We start from the raw sequence: 20,764 nt of genomic DNA on the forward strand, positions 1-20,764 counted from the left end.
GAAACACAATATATTTTTTTTTTTGTTTTTATGATTTTATGATTTTTTTTGGATTTTTCAAAAATTAATGTGAAAAAGAAAAATAAGGATTCCAAAATTTTTAATATGAATTCCAGGAATCTTGTACTCTTAGTCTAAAGCTCCAATCTGAGGGTTAGGCATGGCTTAATAGCCAGCCAAGCTTTAGAAGATACAAATCAGTCATACAATAACAAATTTTATTAGCAACAACTAGCTTGCTCTTGTAATGATGACTTGGGAGCCTCAGTCCAAATGAATTTGGATATGGCTTTACAGCCAGCCAGACTTCTACATGCTTCATGAAACTCTAGAATTCATTCTTAAAAATTCTGAAGAAAAATATATTTTATTTTTTGAAAATATTTTTTTTTCGAATATTAATTGGGAAAAACGAAAAAGAAGAAAATATTTTTGAAAAATGTTTGAAAACTTTTTGAAAATAAAATAAGAAGAAAATTACCCAATCTGAGCAACACGATGAACCGTCAGTTGTCCAAACTCGAACAATCCCCGGCAACGGCGCCAAAAACTTGGTGTTGTTGCCGGACCGAAAAATTTGGCACTGATGTTACTGGACCAAAAGCTTGCCGAAAACTCGAACAATCCCCGGCAACGGCGCCAAAAACTTGGTATGCGAAATTGTTACTCTGAGGTTGTAAAATTTGTTGTTCGTTCTCTCCCTGGCAATGGCGCCAAAGACTGGTGCACAATACCATGGTCCAAACATAACTTCACAACTTCGCACAACTAACCAGCAAGTGCACTGGGTCGTCCAAGTAATAAAACCTTACGTGAGTAAGGGTCGATCCCACGGAGATTGTTGGTATGAAGCAAGCTATGGTCATATTGTTAATCTCAGTCAGGCGGATATCAAATGGTTATGGAGTTTTCGAATAATAATAATAATAAATAAACAGAAAATAAAGATAGAAATACTTATGTAATTCATTAGTGAGAATTTCAGATAAGCGTATAGAGATGCTTTCGTTCCTCTGAATCTCTGCTTTCCCGCTGTCTTCATCCAATCAGTCTTACTCCTTTCCATGGCAAGCTTTCTGTAAGGGAATCACCGTTGTCAATGGCTACATCCCATCCTCTCTGTGAAAATGGTCCAAATGCTCTGTCACGGCATGGCTAATCATCTGGAGGTTCTCGATCATACTGGAATAGGATTTACTATCCTTTTGCGTCTGTCACTACGCCCAGCACTCGCGAGTTTGAAGTTCGTCACAGCCATCCCTTCCCAGATCCTACTCGGAATACCACAGACAAGGTTTAGACTTTCCGGATCTCAGGAATGGCCATCCATGGGTTCCAACTTATACCACGAAGATACTAATAACTTGGACTCGGTCCCCTGTATTAGATATCTAAGAGATACTCATTCTAGCTTGGTTGCATGTAGAACGGAAGTGTTTGTCAGGCACGCGTTCATAAGTGAGAATGATGATGAGCGTCACATAATCATCACATTCATCATGTTCTTGGGTGCGAATGGATATCTTAGAAGCGGAATAAGTTGAATTGAATAGAAAAATAGTAGTACTTTGCATTAAATCATGAGGAACAGCAGAGCTCCACACCTTAATCTATGGAGTGTAGAAACTCTACCGTTGAAAATACATAAGTGAAAAGTTTAGGCATGGCCGAGAGGCCAGCCCCCAAAACGTGATCATAGGATCAAAAATATAATCCAGGATCTTCTAAAGATGTCTAATACAATAGTAAAAAGTCCTATTTATACTAAACTAGTTACTAGGGTTTACAGAAGTAAGTAATTGATGCATAAATCCACTTCCGGGGCCCACTTGGTGTGTGCTTGGGCTGAGCTTGAAGTTTACACGTGGAGAGGTCATTCTTGGAGTTGAACGCCAGTTTGTAACGTGTTTCTGGCGTTCAACTCTGGTTCGTGACGTGTTTCTGGCGTTTAACTCCAGACTGCAGCGTAGAATTGGCGTTCAACGCCCTTTTGCGTCATCTAAACTCGGCCAAAGTATGGACTATTATATATTGATGGAAAGTCCTGGATGTCTACTTTCCAACGCAATTGGAAGCGCGCCATTTTGAGTTCGAAAATCCACTTTGAGTGCAGGGAGGTCAGAATCCAATAGCATCAGCAGTCCTTCTTCAACCTCTGAATCTGATTTTTGCTCAAGTCCCTCAATTTCAGCCAGAAAATACCTGAAATCACAGAAAAACACACAAACTCATAGTAAAGTCCAGAAATGTGAATTTAACATAAAAACTAATAAAAACATCCCTAAAAGTAACTAGATCCTACTAAAAACATACTAAAAACAATGCCAAAAAGCGTATAAATTATCCGCTCATCAACTGCTACTACGAACTCCAGAAGGTCGTCGGACTCAATGGACTCAGACTGAGGTGCAAAAATAGGAAAGTACTGCACAAGATCCAAGTCGGTCTCATATGTGTGCGGAGCATCCGGGAGAAGCAAATCATGCCGTTGTCCTACCAAGAGGAGGGGACGAGAAGAGGGGGACTGATCGCCAACATGGGGTAACTCAGATAGCGTAAACGCATACGGCATACCAAAGTCAAAGAGAGAGTACTGTACAAAGACGTGAAACTCGGTCTCATGTGAAACATAGATACGGGTCCACAACGTACTCCATATGAAGACTCCTGCCGGCACCAGGTCCTCATAGCTCAGGATAAGACGGAACTTATAGAACTCCTCCGACGAATCCATCTGGGGAGGGGGAAAAAGAAAGAAAAGAAGGGTGAGAACCTAGAGTTCTCAGCAAGGTAAAAAGGGAACCTAAAGTCTTTGTCTCTAAGTTGTCGTAAAACAGAAAAAGAACATACACGGAAACATAAGGCACAAAGATACATACAACAAGTAAATAGTATAAACAATTAGGAAATGGCAATAAATAATTCACAAGAAGTGCGTATGCACAAACAAGATGATGCATGTCTGTTCCTAGCACAGGTCATGAGCTCATGCGTCGGTTGTCTACCCGTAACCTGACATTACTCGGGGCGAACTCCAATATGCTTTCTTTACCGTGTTAGTCAGGCACAATTATCATCATGGGCGAACCCATGTCAGTTAGTTTATCTTGGCATTATGGTAAGAAATAGGTTGTTAGTTAGGCGAACATTCCCGCATTAGCAATCTTAGGCTATCAGTTAGGTGGGTACTTTCGCATTATCAATTCGGCACAAAGGCCTATTTAATATACAGTTCTCAATTTTTGTTTCATTCATTGTTTCTCATTTTTTTTTCATTATACCTCCACATCCTCAATTATATACACGCATCTCCGCATCACCGTTTTATTATACCTACCTCCACATCACCATTTAATTACACAACTTTTCGCATCACCTTTTAACATCAACTTTTTGGGAAAAGTCTATCCTTTCCTTTTCATTTAACTAAAGTCATGTATGCTGCCAAATCTGGACATACCCTTTGGATTAAAATTAAAGTTTTTTCATATTTGGATTACAATTGGATTTGATGACAAAATAAAAATCTACTGCTTCCCTAGGAAAATTCAGAAAATACAATAGACAGCTCTATTTTTGAAAAATTTATGATAAATTCTATTCTAATCCGATACTTCCAGAATTTGGGAAGGATACACCTAACTCCCTTAAGTTTTAGGAAAAAAAAGTTTCAGCTTCATAGCACTTGGTTTAGTTAATTAAATGTTAATTGGAAATGCTGCCCTGTTTCAAGTAATTGGTTTTGAATTTCCTGCGAATAACTCAACTTCCAAGAGACATAATTAACTCTACAAAATAGCTATGGACATGAAACTTATACCCAATTAAATTAGACTCACAGATATTTAAAATCCTTTTGGAAGCAGCTCAAAATGCCAAATACTTCAAAAGTTATAGTAGCTGGAATTTGATATTGCAGAACCAAAAAATCAGAAAATTCTGCAGGAACCACTAAATTTCAAAAACATATCTTCCAAACCACTTGGCCAAATTCCTTGAAATTTTTATGGAGAAATCTTGACCTCTTGAGGTTTATTAAAAAAATAATTTCACTTGTAAAAACTGGCCAGATTGCTCCCAGAATTTATTTTAAGTTGCTGTCCAATCTATTTTAGAATTTCTGTAGCAAGGCTCCCTAATTTTCCATAACCAAATTTGATCCTCTAAGTTTCTAACTCATACAATTTAATAATTCTCATTATTCATTACCATATCTATATGAATTATGCCATAATTCTGCCCAAGAGCTTTAGATCCATATACATCAAGAATTTACATAATAAACATAACATGATCACATTTTCACAACATTAAAAATCTACACTACATCCAACATCAATAATTCAACCAATTAATAGAATTTTCAGCAACATCAATCATGTTAGCTCATCATCATCAACCAAGATTACATCTAATAATTATTCATATCTAATTTACAATCCTAACACTACAAGAAAATGGAACATTTGAAACAAAAAAATTGTATCAAATTTAAAATTGTTATAAAAAATAGTTTTTTGTAATAATAATTAATGATTGTTACAAAAGAATAATGTTTTATAAAAACATTACAAGTTGTTACAAAACATGATAATATTTTGTAACAACCTATTTTATTTTGTAACAAATTATGTTAGTTTTTGTAACGAGATGGTGTTTTGTTACAAAATATTGTTATATTTTGTAAAAAAAAAAAAAAAGAAGTAGCAAAAATTCGAAATATTTTATAACAAAAAATTAATTTGTCACAAATTCAATATTATTTGTAACAAGTTAATTATTTGTCACAAAACATAAGTATATTTTGTAACAAATTTTTTTTCCAAAATGTTAAACACTTTAAGAGTAAAAAAAATTGTGTATATATTTTTTTCAAAATAATTTTATTTTGTTTCAAAAATTAAAATTTTTTACATACTATTTGTATTCATTAATTTTTAAAAACTATAAATATTATTTTATATATTTCTAAAAATTAATATATAATTTTTATTAATAATCAAATTTTTAAAATTAACTAAAAATTAATTCATGTAACTTAAAATTTTTTTATTAAATTATAAATATAAATAACAGTAACTAAATATAAAAGAAAAAAAACCAAGATAAGAAGTGTAAAAGTAATAGAGTGCAGTAAAAAATCCTAAGTCCCCACCCCTTCACTCTGAGCCTCACTCCACGAAGACACTTTGCGCTGTCTACTACTCCACGAAGTGCAATGGAGATCCTGCGGGAAGAAGAAGCACCGGCGTAGCCCCCAAAAAACGTTCTCCTCGTCATCGTCTCGTCTGCTATTACCGTCTCCTCCGCCATTATGTCGTGTGCGGTGACCTCGTGGTCTTCGGTGGTCTTCGTCCCGTCGTGTGTGCCGTCACCGTGTGGTCGTCGTCGCGGTGGTCTTCGTGGTGGTGGTTGCTGTCGCTGTTCGTGGTCACCGTCAGCTCTGCTTCTTCGTGTAATTCATCGTGCTCTGCTTTTCTACGTAGTTCTTTTCGTGTTCTGCCTCTGCCTCTAGTCCGATAACTTCTCTGCTGAAGGTAGGTTTTGGTTTATTTGAGTATTATTAACTACATTTTTAGTTGATAAACTGCTGATTTTAGATGAAATATTGAACCCTTTAGTGTTAGTTGATTCTGCTGATGTTGTGGTTAAAAATATTAGTGTGTAATATGATTGATAATCTTATTTTTAGTTATTTGGTTATTTGGAGAGTTGATGCTTGATTCTAATTTCTGTATCTGTGTTTTATTATTTTGATTCTATATTTTTCTTTCTTTTTTAGTGATTTTGATTCTGTTAATTTTTTTTATATTTTTGTGTTTGTGAGTTGAGTGTCTTAGGTAACTGCATTATCCTTATTAGCAAAGAAATATTGATTAAATTTTGTTAGTAATTTTATGTTTTTTACATTGTAGTGTCTTAGGATAGTTTATGCTCCTCTGCTCATCCTGCCTCGTCCACTGCCTCTGCTGGTCTGATTCGGCTGTCCTCCCTCTGCTGGTGGTCTGGTCTGGTCCGACTGCTTCTCTGCTAAAGGTAAATGCAGTTTATTTGAGTATTGTTAACTATATTGTTAGTTGATTTTGCTGATGTTGTTGTGGTTGAAAATATTGGTGTGTAATATGGTTGATAATCTGATTTTTTGGTTATTTGGAGAGTTGATATTTTTATTTGGAATTGCCGATCTCTTTGGACAACTTAGCTCCTAATGGCATCCATGCTGATCTGTTTGCATCTGAAGTGGGTATTGTTACAAGACAAAATGCTTCTTTGGATGTAGAGAAATGGAGCCAAGTTGGTGATGATGTCAAGCAAAAAATATGCGACATTGTTTTGGTAATACATATTTATATTTTTTGCTATTATGTATATTAAATTTTTATTTGTGCTAACTAACTTTGACCAATCTTATGTAGAAAAAGTTTGATATAGCAGATACGCAAGTAATACGCAAAATTATTTTAGCTAAGGCTAATATGTGTTATCGAAGTTGGCGCTCAAGATTGCGTGAGCACTATGAGTTGTATCAAACTGATGAGGAGCGCCTTCAAAATCCACCAAACAATGTTCTTCCGGAGACATGGGACAATTTGGTGTGCTACTTTGGAAGTCCTTCTTTTCAGGTTTGAATTTTTCATTATGACAACCATTGAGGTGTTCTTATGTTGTTTTGCTATTTTAGGTCAATGAAATAATTATAACTTAACTCCTTTTGTCTTTTGTGACTTTGGTCTTCTACAGAAAAAAAATTTTAAGAAACAAAGGTAATAGAAAGTATCACGTTGTACCACATATTGCTGGTCAAAAAACATTTCAAGTTGTTAGACGTGATCAGGTAAATAGTCTTGAAGTTTTAATTTGGTGTTATATTTTTTGCTATGTCACGTTTTCACTTAACTACATGTGATATTTTAAACTTTAAAAAATTTGCAGCGCCATCCTAGAACTGGTGTCGAGCCTGACATTCAAAAATTGTGACAAATTACTCATCAAAAGAATAACGGAGAATGGGTCAATGAAAAAGCTAAACAAATTGATGTAACATTACTAACCTTTTCCTTTTACTGTTGTATGGAAGTTACATTTTATCTTCATTTTCAAATCATAAATTGGATTGTGCAGGATGATATTAGCTGTATGATCAATGAATCCTATGATTCAGAAAATCTTATCACTCCAAATGAAGCTTTTTTACTTGCGAGAGGTGAGAAAAGTGGTGCAAGTTATGGCATAAAGGCTTCGAAATCTAAGGATTCAAGCACAACTTCAAGAGGCAATGCAAGACCGTGAGGAGCTAACAAAGGAAATAGATGTGCTCAAAGAAAAACTTGAAGAGCAACGAACACGGCAAGAGGAAGAATTAGCTCAAGTGAAAGCTCAATTGGAAGCTCAACAAGCCGTTGTGAACTCTTTCATAGCACGCTTTGACAATGAAAGAAACTAGACAACTAAAGGTACTCCTAAAATTGCTTATGGTTTTAATACATATTCCTAGATGATTCCTATATTATTAGTATAGTTTAATTTGTATATGGATCTATTTATCACATTTACTTGTGTCATGGCTGAGAAATGACAAATGTCCTATTATTTGGTTTGATAAATTTGGTTGTGTATTGGCTGAGAAATAAGTAGTGAATTAGTTGTTTTTGTTGGAACCGTAGAAGGTGGAAATATCCAAGTTTTAGGGGAGGTTCTGCCAAAATTTTTCTAAACATTTTGGATAAAACTTAATGAAAAAAATTATAATTAGTGTTATATCTTGTTTCTAATTTTTTGTTTCAGTTTTTTTATTTACAGGAGTGCTAAAATGGTGACCACATGCTATCTTGAGGTCTCAAGAATATTTTGATTCATAGAGACACTAATCTATGTTAGAACTTTTAACTTTTGGTTGAACTTGTGCAAGAAATATAACTTGTAGAACTAATCAATGTACTCACTAATGTTATTTTGTTTTAAAACAATTTTAGCTAAATGAAGCATGTTTGAATTATGTATGTTTTTACATATTATATAAATGTAGACTTGCTTAATAAAATAGTTAATATATTAGTTAATTAAAAAAATAATTTAGTAAATTATGCATGCAATTTGTATGGAAAAAAATTGTTACAAAATAATTATTTTGCTTTTGTAACTAAAAAAAATATTACAAAATCAAGTTACATTTTGTAATAAAATTTTATGATAGGAAAAAATATATTGTTACCAAAAATATTTTGAAGATCAAAATTTGTTACCACTTTTGTAACGACTTCTGGTTTTTTGTATCAGAAAAATTTGTTACAAATTATCACTTTGAATTATAACAGTTCCATTTTTTGTTACAAAAACTTTTTGTAACGGGACATACTGCAACGGCCATTTTTTTGTTATAAAATCCTCTTGTTTCAAAATTTCGATTTTTTGTAACAAATTTTTTTGTTACAAATATTGCTTTTTCTTGTAGTAACCCTTACCTTTTTTTTTTAGGATTCACAAACCAAAGTCTGTTCCTTGCTACTTTAACTCAGAAAACCCTAACAAACATAACTAAGGAATTTTGTTAGTTCACAAGGCAAAATGACCGAGCTGCACATGGAGTAAGGGAAGGAGTCTCATTCTTGTGATGGGATGAATTTGATTGGGTTGTTCTCATTTACAGAAATTGAAGTTTAACAAGGGTAAAACCTTTGAATTAGGAAGAACAACAGAGCATAGAGTTACTGATTTCTTACCTAATCAGAAAAATACCATGGAATCATAAAGAAAAAGGGTAGGGTTTCTTCTCTGGCTTTAGATTGCAGCTCTTTTAGTGGGCCTCTTCTTCCTTCTTGATGGTAGTGTACGCAGATGATGATGATGATCCTATTGCCGTTTTCCTTCTCCTCTTCCTTGAGCGATCGCAACTTTTGATTCCTTCCTTCTCTTCATGTAGTATCCAGGGGAATTAAAAGGCTTGACTCTACTATATATATCTATAGAAGGTGGGGAAGGATGAGCTAGTGCGACATGACTTCGTGGCTCTCTCCTCTTGCAACACCATTTCATAGCAGTCATTGTATGAAGAGGTGACCATGGTTCCTCTTGGAGTAGCGTTCTGTGGTAAGAGAGGAAGAGGGAATGAACTTAACCAAAGTTCCCCTTGGGTTTTTCAGTTTAATTAAAATAAACTTGGTTCGGCTGAACTGGGAGAAGAAAAAGAAGAAAAAATTGTGGCTTTAAAAGGGAGGAAGGAAAAACCAGGTTAATAGTTGGTAACACATCTAGGGTAATTTTCTACTAATTTATTACTTATGAATTATTAAGAGGAAGTTAATTCTAAAAGAAATAAATTAACTATAGCGGTATGACGAATAAGATTTTATGTCGGTAAAGAAATTTTTATAAAAATATAATCACGTTGTAAGTATAGTTTCTAAACCAACAGAGAATCCTTTCGTACAAAAGTTTGGTTGTCACAAGTAACGAACCCAATAAAATTTATAACCGAAGTATTCAAACCTCGGGTCGTATCTCAAGGAATTACAGGGAAGTATGATTTATTATTGGTTATGGAAAAAGTATATTTTATTTTGGGTTTTTAAAATAAGGAACAAGTAATTTAAATGACAAGAAAAATAAATTAATAATTAGAAAATCTCTTGGCAAGGTATAAGAACTGGAAATTCTATCCTAGTTATCCTTATCAGGTGTGATGAGAATTATTTGTTGCTCCCACTTAGTTAACCCTTACTAAATAAAGGAAAGTCAAGTGGACTAATTAATTTGATCCTCAAGTCCTAGTCAACTCCTGTGGAAAGACTAGCTTTAGAGCGATCCAAATTAATCAGCAATTCCCAAATCTCAATCAACTGCTGAGTTTGATAACTCAAGTGTTACCAATTACTTAACCAAAGCAAAAAGGAAATAAATCTTAAATTAAATTGAAAGCATCATAAATAGAATAAAACAATCATTAATCTGAAATACCTCAAATTGCATTAAATAGAATATTCAAATATTAACATGAAAAGTTCATAAGCCAATTTAGGAACATTAACAAGTGAAAGCATTGGAATAAATAAAAGCAGAAAATAAATTAAAGGAACTTTGAACCTATGATTGTAGAAGCAATCCTAAAATAAGAGAAATCTTAATCCTAAATCCTAAGAGAGAGGAGAGAACCCCTTTCTCTCTAAAACTACATCTAAAAACCTAAAATTATGAATTATGAATGTTGTGTATATTGTTCTCGGATGAATGGATGCATTCTCCCACTTTATAGCCTCTAATCTGTGTTTTTTGGGCAGAGAACTAGGTCAAAAACAGACCAGAAATCGCCCCCAGCGATTTCTGGTACGTACAGGTCGCTGCAAAGTGACGCGGAAGCGTCGTCCACGCGTTAGCATGGATTAGGTTTTTGCAATTTCTTCAATTTCTTGTATTCCTTTCATTTTTGCATGCTTCCTTTCCATCCTCTAAGTCATTCCTGCCCTGTAATCCCTGAAATCACTTAACGCACATATCACGGTATCGAAGGTAATAAGAGAGGATTAAACATAGGAAATTTAAGACCAAAGAAACATGTTTTCAATTATATCACAAGATTAGGAAGAAAAATGTAAAACATGCGATTTCTATGCGTGAGAATAATGGATGAAAAACCACTCAATTTAGCATAATATAAACCATAAAATAGTAGCTTATCAACCTCCCCACACTTAAACATTAGCATGTTCTCATGCTAAGCTTAAGAGAACTAAAAGGGTGAAGGGGAATGGTAAGACTTATGAAATGCAATCTATCTATATGAATGCAACTACATGCAAAATGTTTCTACCCACTTGGTTAAAAGTAAACAAATCTTTCAAGAACAAATATAAACTGGATTTCACTAATTCAAATCATACAATAAAAGACAAGTAAACTTGTAAGAAGACAGCTCATGAAAGCAGGGAACAAAGAATCGAGCATCGAACCCTCACTGGAAGTGTATGCACTCTAATCGCTCAAGTGTTTAAGGTTCGATCTCTCAATTCTCTACTAATCTTGCTTTCTAAGGCTTGCTCTTCTTCTACCAATCAACAAAAATTTAATACACAGATACACATATCAAGAGGTCTTTTAAGGGTTGTAATGGGATTAGGGTCAAGGTAGGATTGTATTTGGCCAAGTGGACTAAAATCTGAATCCTTAATTAACCTAAACTTCCCACCTAACTTAAGACAATCCATGTAATCGTAATACCATATCTAACTATCCATTAACCATGTTTTCCACATATTCATGCATCCTGATTCGAGTATAGTACATATACATTGCTATCACCATTTACTTTAGGGCATTTTGTCCCCTTTTATTATTCGCTCTTTTTCTTTTCTTTTTCTCTTTTTTTTTTTCCTTTTTTTGTTTATATTTATGCCTATTTTTTTCTTTTTGTTTTTCTCAATGCATATGATTAATTTATTGAATGCATGAATATGTCCTAAACATTTCTTTCACATTTTCAGAAAATTCTAACATACTCAATTCTCAAACCAAATGTTTCCAAACCTAATTTTCCCTACACTTAATTCATGAGCACTCTCACTAGTCTAAGCTAACCAAGGATTCAAATTAAGAATATTATTATTTTTCGCTTAGAGTTAATGATGAGCTAAAGTAAAGAACAAAGGAGTATAATAGGCTCAAAATTGGTTTGCAAAGGATAATGAAAGGGTAAGGCCATATGGGTATGTAAGCTCAGTGAAACAAGGCCTCAATCATATAAGTGCATGCATACATCAAACAATGGAAATATAGAATTAAGCAAGACAAAGATCACAATTTTAAAGAGACCAACACACACCAAAAATAAAATATTGGTTGATAAAATGCAACCAAAAAGTAGGCTCAAAATCTCACTGGTTTTGTGTGTTCGAGCTCTAAACCATGTTCCAAAATAATATTTCTTCAAAAAAGGTTCAATAAAAATTTTAATTCAAATTAGTGAAATTCTATAAAAATTTTCTTGAAAAAGAAAATATTACTTCAACCAAGTTGTAAAATATGCACAAAAATCAAACAAATATGCAATCAAACATGCAAATGCAACAATGAACAAACAAAGAAAATAAAACATTGGTGTTAAGAAGGAAATAACTAACCCATGGAGATCGGTATCGACCTCCCCACACTTAAAGATTGCACCATCCTCGGTGCATGCTGAGATGTGCAGGTACACGGGCTGCTATAACTGATGCTTTTCTCTAGAGATTGTGCAGATGGACTTGTCTGTTGCCCCATATAGAAGTTTCTCCCTTTATTCCTTCTTCGGTGGCTAGCCTAAAAAAAGAGAAAAAAGAGGAATAGGAACCCAAAAATAATGATAGAAAACAAATAAAATATGAGTGGGTAATGTGATGAACGGATAATTTATACGCTTTTTGGCATTGTTTTTACATAGTTTTCAGTATGATTTAGTTAGTTTTAGTATATTTTTATTAGTTTTTAAATAAAAATCATATTTCTGGACTTTACTATGAGTTTGTGTATTTTTCTGTGATTTCAGGTAATTTCTGACTGAAATTGAGGGACTTGAGCAAAAATCAAATTCAGAGGTTGAAGAAGGACTGCAGATGCTGTTGGATTCTGACCTCCCTGCACTCAAAGTGGATTTTCTGGAGCTACAAAACTCCAAATGGCACGCTCTCAATTGCGTTAGAAAGTAGACATCCAGGGCTTTCCAGAAATATATAATAGTCCATACTTTGCTTGAGTTTAGATGATGCAAATTGGCGTTCAATGCCAGTTCCATGCTGCATTCTGGAGTTAAACGCCAGAAACAGGTTGCAAAGTGGAGTTAAACGCCAGAAACAGGTTACAAACTGGCGTTCAACTTCAAGAGAAGCCTCTACACGTGTAAAGCTCAATGCTCAGTCCAAGCACACACCAAGTGGGCCCCGGAAGTGGATTTCTGCATCATTTACTCATTTCTGTAAACCCTAGTAACTAGTTTAGTATAAATAGGACTTTTTACTATTGTATTTATATCTTCGGATCATCTTTTGATCATGTTTTGATGATTGAACCCTCCTTGGGAGGCTGGCCATTCGGCCATGTCTGGACCTTGTTCTTATGTATTTTCAACGGTAGAGTTTCTACACACCATAGATTAAGGTGTGGAGCTCTACTGTTCCTCATGAATTAATACAAAGTACTATTATTTTTCTATTCAATTCAAGCTTATTCCGATTCTAAGATATTCATTTGCACCTCAATATGAATGTGATGATCGTGATAGTCATCATCATTCCCAACCTATGAACGCGTGCCTGACAACCACTTCCGTTCTACCTTAGATTGAATGAGTATCTTTGGGATTCCTTAATCAGAGTCTTCGTGGTATAAGTTAGAATCCATGGACAGCCATTCTTGAGATCCGGAAAGTGTAAACCTTGTCTGTGGTATTCCGAGTAGGATCTGGGAAGGGATGGCTGCGACGAGCTTCAAATTCGCGAGTGCTGGGCGTAGTGACAGACGGAAAAGGATCAATGGATCCTATTCCAGTATGATCGGGAACTGACAGATGATTAGCCATGCAGTGACAGCGCATTGGACCATTTTCACTAAGAGGACAGGATGTAGCCATTGACAACGGTGACGCCTAACAAACAGCTTGCCATAGAAAGGAGTATGAATGATTGGATGAAGACAATAGGAAAGCAGAGGTTCAGGAGGAATGAACGCATCTCTATACGCTTATCTGAAATTCTCACCAATGAATTACATAAGTATCTCTATCTTTAATTTGCATTTTATTTATCTTTTAATTATTAAATCTCCATAATCAATTGAATCCGCCTGACTGAGATTTACAAGGTGACCATAGCTTGCTTCAAGCCGACAATCTCCGTGGGATCGACCCTTACTCACGTAAGGTTTATTACTTGGACGACCCAGTGCACTTGCTAGTTAGTTGTGCAAAGTTGTGACAAAGAACTAAGATTATGAACGTGCGTATTAAGTTTTTAGCGCCATTACCAAGGAATGAATCGTCACGATTTCTGCGCACCAAGTTTTTGGCACCGTTGCCGGAGATTGTTCAAGTTTGGACAACTGACGGTTCATCTTGTTGCTCAGATTAGGTAATTTTATTTTATTTTTAAGCTTTTTATTTCTTATTTTCGAAAAAAATACAAAAAAAATTCTTTTTCATTTTTACCAAAATAATTTTCAAAAATCCAAAAAAAAAAATTATAAAATCATAAAATCATAAATAATTTTTGTGTTTCTTGTTTGAGTCTTGAGTCAAATTTTAAGTTTGGTGTCAATTGCATGTTTTTAAAATTTGTGCATTTTTCAAAAACTCATGCATATGTTCTTCATGATCTTCAAGTTGTTCTTGATGAATTGCTTTGTTTGATCTTTGCATTTTTATGTCTTGTGTCTTTTCTTGTTTTTCATATGCATTTTTAATTTGTTAGTGTCTAATTATTGAAAATTTCTAAGTTTGGTGTCTTGCATGTTTTTCTTTTCTTAAAAATTTTCAAAAATAAGTCTTGATGTTCATCTTGATCTTCAAAGTGTTCTTGGTGTTCATCTTGACATTCAAAGTGTTCTTGCATACATTAGTCGTTTTGATTCATAATTTTTATGTTTTGTTTCAATTTTGTATTTTTCTCTCTCATCATTAAAAATTTAAAAATAAAAAAAAATCTTTCCCTTTTTCTCTCATAAATCTTCGAAAATTTGAGTTGACTTTTTCAAAAATTTTTAGAATCTAGTTGTTTCTTGTGAGTCAAATCAAATTTTCAATTTAAAAATTCTACCTTTTTCAAATCTTTTTCAAAAATCAAATCTTTTTCATTTTTCTTTTATGAATTTCGAAACTTTCAAAATTATTTTCAAAATCTTTTTCTTATTTTTATTTCATATTTTCGAAATTAATGCTAACAATTAATGTGATTGATTCAAAATTTTTAAGTTTGTTACTTGCCTAATAAGAAAGGTTCAATCTTTAAACTCTAGAATCATATCTTTTTAGTTTCTTGTTAGTCAAGTAATCAACTTTGATTTCAAAAATCAAATCTTTTCAAATTTCTTTTTCAAATCTTTTTCAAATTAAGTTTCAATCATATCTTTTTCAAAATCAATTTCAAAATCTTTTCTAACTTCTTATATTTCAAAATTAATTTTCAAATCTTTTTCAATTAATCCTATCCTTTTGTTTCAATCATATCTTTTTCAAAACTACCTAACTAATTCTCTCTCTCTAATTTTCGAAAATCACCTTCCCCTTTTTCTAAAATTTCCTTTTTAATTAACTATTTGTTTTAAATTTAATTTAATTTGATTTAATTTTCCTTGCTTAATTTTTGAATTTTTAATTTTAATTTTAAATTAAAAATAAAAGTATTTTTATTTTAATTTATTTAATTTTTGAAAATTCTTTTCTCTCATCTCCTTCTAATTATTTTATTTATCTACTAACACTCCTCTTTTTCTTAAAAATTCGAACCCTCTCCTTCTTTCTGTGTTCGAATTTCTTTTCTTCTTCTACTCACATAAAGGAATCTCTATACTGTGACATAGAGGATTCCAAATTTTCTTTTTTGTTTTCTTCTTTTTCATATGAGCAGGAACAAGGATAAGAACATTCTTGTTGAAGCTGATCCTGAACCTGAAAGAACTCTGAAGAGGAAGCTAAGGGAAGCTAAAGCGCAACTCTCTGGAGAAAATCTGACATAAATTTTCGAAAAAGAAGGAGACATGGCCGAAAATAATAACAATGCAAGGAAGATGCTTGGTGACTTTACTACACCTAATTCCAATTTACATGAAAGAAGCATCTCAATCCCTGCCATTGGAGGAAACAATTTTGAGCTGAAACCTCAATTAGTTTCTCTGAAGCAACAGAATTGCAAGTTTTATGGACTTCCATCCAAAGATTCCTTTCAGTTCTTAACTGAATTCTTGCAGATTTGTGATACTGTTAAGACCAATAGGGTTGATCCCGAGGTCTACAAGCTTATGCTTTTCCCATTTGCTGTAAGAGACAGAGCTAGAATATGGTTGGACTCTCAACCTAAAGATAGCCTGAACTCTTGGGATAAGCTGGTCACAGCTTTCTTAGCCAAGTTCTTTCCTCCTCAAAAGCTTAGTAAGCTTAGAGTGGATGTTCAAACCTTCAGACAAAAATAAGGTGAATCCCTCTATGAAGCTTGGGAGAGATACAAGGAACTGACCAAAAAGTGTCCTTCTGACATGCTTTCAGAATGGACCATCCTGGATATATTCTATGATGGTCTGTCTGAATTATCTAAAATGTCATTGGACCATTCTGCAGGTGGATCCATTCACCTAAAGAAAATGCCTGCAGAAGCTCAGGAACTCATTGACATGGTTGCAAATAACCAGTTCATGTACACTTCTGAAAGGAATCCTGTAAGTAATGGGACGCCTCAGAGGAAGAGAGTTCTTGAAATTGATACTCTGAATGCCATATTGGCTCAGAATAAATTATTGACTCAACAAGTCAATATGATCTCTCAGAGTCTAAATGGATTGAAGGAATCATCCAACAGTACTAAAGAGGCCTCTTCTGAAGAAGAAGCTTATGATCCTGAGAACCCTGCAATAGCAGAGGTGAATTACATGGGTGAACCCTATGGAAACACCTATAATCCCTCATGGAGAAATCATCCAAATTTCTCATGGAAGGATCAACAAAAGCCTCAACAAGGCTTTAATAATGGTAGAAGAAACAGGTTTAGCAGTAGCAAACTTTTTCCATCATGCACTCAGCAACAGACAGAGAATTCTGAGCAGAATCCATCTAGCTTAGCAAATATAGTCTCTGATCTATCTAAGGCCACTGTAAGTTTCATGAATGAAACAAGATCCTCCATTAGAAATTTGGAGGCACAAGTGGGCCAGCTGAGTAAAAGAGTCACTGAAACTCCTCCTAGTACTCTCCCAAGCAATACAGAAGAGAATCCAACGAGAGAGTGCAAGGCCATTGATTTGACCATCATGGCCGAACCTACAAGGGAAGAGGAGGATGTGAATCCTAGTGAGAAAGACCTCCTGGGACGTCCAGTGACCAATAAGGAGTTCTCCTTTGAGGAACCAAAGGAATCTGAGGCTCATCTAGAGACCATAGAGATTCCATTGAACCTCCTTCTGCCCTTCATGAGCTCTGATGAGTATTCTTCCTCTGAAGAGGATGAAGAAATTACTGACGAGCACGTTGCTAAGTACCTTGGTGCAATCATGAAGCTGAATGCCAAATTATTTGGTAATGAGACTTGGGAAGATGAACCTCCCTTGCTCACCAATGAACCGAATGCATTGGATAGGCAGAAATTACCTCAAAAGAAACAGGATCCTGGCAAATTCTTAATACCCTGTACCATAGGCACCATGACCTTTGAGAAGGCTCTGTGTGACCTGGGGTCAGGAATAAACTTAATGCCACTCTCTGCAATGGAGAAACTTTGGATCTTTGAGGTGCAAGCTACTAGAATCTCATTAGAGATGGAAGACAACTCAAGAAAATAGGCTTATGGACAAGTAGAGGACGTTTTAGTAAAGGTTGGAGGCCTTTACATCCCTACTGATTTCATAATCCTCGACACTGGGAAGGATGAGGATGAATCCATCATCCTTGGAAGACCCTTCCTAGCCACAACAAGAGCTGTGATTGATGTGGACAGAGGAGAGTTGGCCCTTCAACTGAATGAGGAAAACCTTGTGTTTAAAACTCAAGGATCTCCTTTTGTAACCATGGAGAGGAAGCATGAAAAGCTTCTCTCACTGCAGAGTCAACCAAAGCCCCCACAGTCAAACTCTAAGTTTAGTGTTGGGAGGCCACAACCAAACTCTAAGTTTAGTGTTGAACCCCCACATTCAAACTCTAAGTTTGGTGTTGGGAGGTCCCAACAATGCTCTGAACATCTGTGAGGCTCCATGAGAGCTCACTGTCAAGCTATTGACATTAAAGAAGCGCTTGTTGGGAGGCAACCCAATGTTATTTAATTATATCTATTTTATTTTTCTTGTATTATTTCGTGTTTTATTAGGTTGATGATCATGTGGAGTCACAAAAACTACTGAAAAATCAAAAAAATAGAATGAGAAACAGCATTGAAAATAGCACACCCTGGAGGAGAGTAGTCTGGCGTTTAAACGCCAGAAACAAGCATCTGTCTAGCGTTTAATGCCAGAAACAAGCACCAAGCTGGCGTTTAACACTAGAAACAAGCATCTGCCTGGCGTTAAACGCCAGAAACAGGCTACATTTGGGCGTTTAACGCCAAAAACAAGCAGCAGTCTGGCGTTAAAAGCCAGGATTGCACAGCAAGGGCGTTTTACACGCCTAATTGGAGTAGGGATGTTAAGTCCTTGACCCCACTTGATCTGTGGACCCCATAGGATCCCACCATTTCTTCTCTCCTCTTCACTCCTTTTCATAATTCTCTTCCCCAAATACCCTTCACCAATTACCTCAATCACTCTTTCCCATCACCTCTTCACCACTCACATCCATCCTCTCTTCCTAAACCCCACCTACCTTCAAAATTCAAACTATTTTCCCTCCCAAACCCAACCCTAATGGCCGAACCCTAACTCCCATCCCACCCCTATATAAACCCCTCTTTCCTTCTTCATTTTCACACAACACAACCCTTTCTTCTTCCCTTGGCCGAATACACCTTCTTCCTCCATCTCCTCCATTCTTTTTCTTCTTTTCCTTGTTTCTTTTTTTTTTTGCTCAGGGACGAGCAAACATTTTAAGTTTGGTGTGGTAAAAGCATAGCTTTTTATTTTTCCATAACCATATATGGAACCTAAGGCCAGAGAAACCTCTAGAAAGAGGAAAGGGAAGGCAATTGCTTCCACCTCTGAGTCATGGGAGATGGAGAGATTCATCTCAAAGGTCCATCAAGACCACTTCTATGAAGTTGTGGCCAAGAAGAAAGTGATCCCTAAGGTTTCTTTCAAGCTCAATGGAAAATTGACTCAAGAGGCAAGCCGGTTCAACTAAGAAGGCATGACCTCAAACCAGTGGCTAGGGGATGGCTAGAGTTTATTCAACGCTCAATCATTCCTACTAGTAAACAGTCTGAAGTTACTATAGATCGGGCCATCATGATCTATAGTATCATGATTGGAGAGGAGGTGGAAGTTCATGAGATTATACCTCAAGAACTTTACAAGGTGGCTGACAAGTCCTCCACTTGGGCAAGGTTAGCCTTTCCTCACCTCATATGCCACCTCTGCAATTCGGCTAGAATTGACATAGAGGAAGACATCCTCATTGAAGAGGACAAGCCCATCACTAAGAAAAGGATGGAGCAAACAAGAGATCACGGACCTCAACAAGAGCATGAGGAAATTCCCCACCATGAAATCCCTGAGATGCCTCAAGGGATGCACTTTCCTCCACAAAACTATTGGGAGCAAATCAACACCTCCCTAGGAGAATTAAGTTCCAACATGGGACAACTAAGGGTGGAACACCAAGAGCACTCCATCATTTTCCATGAGATTAGAGAAGATCAAAGAGCTATGAGGGAGGAGCAACAAAGGCAAGGAAGAGACATAGAGGAGCTTAAAAGCACCATTGGTTCTTCAAGAAGAGGAAGACGCCACCCTCACTAAGGTGGACTCATTCCTTAATCTCCTTGTCTATTTATTTTACTATTTTTCGATTTTTGAGCTTTATGTTTTATTTATGTTTGTGTCTTTACTATATGATCACTAGTGTCTAAGTGTCTATGCCTTAAAGTTATGAATGTCCTATGAATCCATCACCTTTCTTAAATGAAAAATGTTCTAAAAACAAAAGAACAAGAAGTACATGATTTCGAATTCATCCTTGAAATTAGTTTAATTATTTTGATGTGGTGACAATACTTTTTGTTTTCTGAATGAATGCTTGAACAGTGCATATGTCTTTTGATATTGTTGTTCATGAATGTTAAATATGTTGGCTCTTGAAAGAATGATGAAAAGGAGAAATGTTATTTGATAATCTGAAAAATCATAAAAATGATTCTTGAAGCAAGAAAAAGCAGTGAATACAAAAGCTTGCAGAAAAAAAAAGAGAGAAAAAGAAAAAAAGCAAGCAGAAAAAGCCAAAAGCTCTTTAAACCAAAAGGCAAGAGCAAAAAGCCAATAGCCCTTAAAACCAAAAGGCAAGGGTAATAAAAAGGATCCAAGGCTTTGAGCATCAGTGGATAGGAGGGCCTAAAGGAATAAAATCCTGGCCTAAGCGGCTAAACCAAGCTGTCCCTAACCATGTGCTTGTGGCGTGAAGGTGTCAAGTGAAAACTTGAGACTGAGCGGTTAAAGTCGAGGTTCAAAGCAAAAAAAGAGTGTGCTTAAGAACCCTGAACACCTCTAATTGGGGACTTTAGCAAAGCTGAGTCACAATATGAAAAGGTTCACCCAAGTATGTGTCTGTGGCATTTATGTATCCGGTGGTAATACTGGAAAACAAAGTGCTTAGGGCCACGGCCAAGACTCATAAAGTAGCTGTGTTCAAGAATCAACATACTGTACTAGGAGAATCAATAACACTATCTGAATTCTGAGTTCCTATAGATGCCAATCATTCTGAACTTCAATGGATAAAGTGAGATGCCAAAACTATTCAAGAGGCAAAAAGCTACTAGTCCCGCTCATCTGATTGGAGCTAAGTTTCATTGATATTTTGGAGTTTATAGTATATTCTCTTCTTTTTATCCTATTTGATTTTCAGTTGCTTGGGGACAAGCAATAATTTAAGTTTGGTGTTGTGATGAGCAGATAATTT

General features: G+C 35.3%; 1 non-coding gene across 1 annotated transcript; it reads right to left on the minus strand.

Annotated features, from left to right (window-relative positions):
- Window positions 1-16,107: 16,107 nt before the first annotated feature.
- Window positions 16,108-16,215, minus strand: LOC112781361 (small nucleolar RNA R71). Its single transcript, XR_003192142.1, has one exon. It is a non-coding gene; the product is annotated as a small nucleolar RNA R71 (small nucleolar RNA).
- Between the last annotated feature and the right edge of the window lie 4,549 nt (window positions 16,216-20,764).

Source organism: Arachis hypogaea, chromosome 19 (assembly GCF_003086295.3).
Source record: "Arachis hypogaea cultivar Tifrunner chromosome 19, arahy.Tifrunner.gnm2.J5K5, whole genome shotgun sequence".
Lineage (NCBI taxonomy): Eukaryota > Viridiplantae > Streptophyta > Magnoliopsida > Fabales > Fabaceae > Arachis > Arachis hypogaea.